General features: G+C 39.7%; 1 long non-coding RNA gene across 1 annotated transcript; it reads left to right on the top strand.

Annotated features, from left to right (window-relative positions):
* The first annotated feature begins 351 nt into the window (after positions 1-351).
* On the top strand, positions 352-2,111 carry LOC132592758 (uncharacterized). Its single transcript, XR_009558274.1, has 3 exons — positions 352-469; positions 1,197-1,384; positions 1,854-2,111. It is a non-coding gene; the product is annotated as an uncharacterized LOC132592758 (long non-coding RNA).
* Positions 2,112-2,314: the final 203 nt, after the last annotated feature.

Here is a 2,314-nt window from a genome sequence, read left to right as displayed (position 1 = left end):
ATAGCGCCAATGGAAAGTCTTTGATCTGACTTTTGCGTAGAAATAAATCCTCTTCACCACAATAAATAAGTTTTTTTAAAAAAAACAAACAAACAGCTTTACTTGCATAACTTGATTTCTAAACGTTTAGCTACAATAACTGTTACAAAGCAACAGAATGATATATTGCATGTTAGCAATGGGTTTCAGTCTTAAAGTCCAGTAAATCTCTCCCTCTGACTCCAGAGTGAGTGCATGCTGTTTAGAAACAAAAACAGCCAAAGAAGTCTTGTAAACTGCCATGCCATACTGAGGGAGGAGTCAGTGTTGCTGGCTGGCTCCTATATATTGCTCTCGGCTGCATGTCTGAGGTTCTGAAGAAAGTCACACAGCACTTTGACTATTCCCAGGGAGCACTGCTTTGTCCTTGTAGTTATGAAGCTAGCCATTGTCTTTCTGCTCCTCTCCCTGGCATGTGGCTCCAACTCTAGTAAGTATTGCCAATACAGTACTGTTTATGTCTCTTTAAGATGAAGGTAAAAGTGTGTGGTAATTCCAGGCTCCATCATTGCCAGCCTCAGGTAGGCTTCACTTACTGTGTCAATGTGAGGGATTGCTTCTGTATTGAAGGAAATGTTTAGTGAAAACTGGTCCTCAGAAATGCAAACTCACCACTTTGTTGACTAAGTCTCAATAAGTCAAAGTGCTGGTGCCCAACAGCTTGCTAAGGTTGCTCAGCATTTGCTAGCTGCCTGGAAGAACAGTTAGGCCCCAAGGAAGCACTGGAGAGGTGCTTGTGGGATTTCCTGCTTCAAGGGTCAAAATAATGTAACAAACCTTGAGTAATATCCATCCGTCACACTCCGCCAAACCATGTTAAAAAAAACAACAACCCAACAATATCTCATGGGAAGAACTTTCAAAATTGTTACTATTCATATTTTGCATTATGAACAACAACTGACCAACTCAGGGGTGGTAGTTCCACACAGCTGGGAAGCCCAGTTGTGTTAAGTGGGACCTGCTGCCTTGTAAATGTTTAGGATTATATAGTCTGAGTAATTGGCATGCAATTTAGATCAGAGCTAGTGCATTCTCAGGCGAGTCCTTTTCGTTCTAGCCAGCTATCACAGGGTTTTTTTATGTAAAGAGTGTTAAAACATTTATTTAATTTATCGAAAAATCCATTTTGATTTTTTTGTTTTGCTTCTTTCTAGTTTTTTTTGATATGTGTGATCCTGTTCGCGAATTTCTGCAAGCAATGCTGAATAGATCAGATGAAGAATTTAAGGAGATAGTTGAAAACTATGGAAATGACCAAGATGGGGTAGATGCCTCAATGAAGTTTAAAAAGTGTGCAGATAAACTGACAAGCGAGCTAATTCTTGCTTACTTTGACGTGGCGGTAATTATCAGTTTTGCCATTTTCTTTTCTTGTTTTCTTCAGCCACAGGCCAACAAACAGATTCAGGATTTGCAATCAATCTTTGTTTTCCTCTCTGTTTAAAAAAGTTATATTAACATACAGATCAAAGGTCATAAGATATCATATCCTTATCCAAAAAGCACTGATATTCCTTGTCCTGCCTTCTTCCCCATAGAGAACTGTATCTCAATTATTGTGGTGTTGTACCTGAATATGGTTACAATATAAATAAAATTTGAAGCAAGCAAGCCAGTCAGGCCAGGCCAGCTGACCTAAATTAAACTATGAGCCAGTTTTCTCCCGTTCATTGGCTTACATGCCATTGGGACATCTGATCCCAGCACACCTGAATCACCCAAAAGCAACCAGAGCTGCACTGTGTACCCACAATCCCCTGCTTCTTTGTCCCGCAATACTCTGTATTGACCTGGATTTCATTTCATTTCAGATAAATATAATGGTCGCATGCAAGAAAAGCTGGCAGTAGGACTGATCTGTGGATGCATCCAAGCTGATTCCACAGGCTGACTACTAGCATCAGTTGCTGCAAAGCAACACTCATTTATCCATTCTTCTACTTCTTCTGTACTGTCACTATTCCGTCCTGAGACGTCTCTCTCCATCTGGATAGTATTCAACAAATACTATTGAAAACCTAGAGAAATCTCACCTGTTGTTCTTGAATCATTCATAATCAATAAACACTCTGTCTTCCATTTCTGTGCTCAAGATTAATTTTTGAGTGTGTATTAACTTTTGTCACAGTTAATCCAGAGACTTCATTGGGGATCTAGAATTCGAGAAGGGTGACATAGCTTTTGTCAGTAAAGGGTCACTAAAGGTTCAACATTGCTATATTACAGAACACCATGTTGGGTAGAGGTGGGGGAATTGTATTATACCTCTCTG

The sequence above is a fragment of the Zootoca vivipara genome, chromosome 1 (assembly GCF_963506605.1).
Source record: "Zootoca vivipara chromosome 1, rZooViv1.1, whole genome shotgun sequence".
Taxonomy (NCBI): Eukaryota; Metazoa; Chordata; class Lepidosauria; order Squamata; family Lacertidae; genus Zootoca; species Zootoca vivipara.
This window is presented reverse-complemented; position numbering and strand designations above follow the sequence as displayed.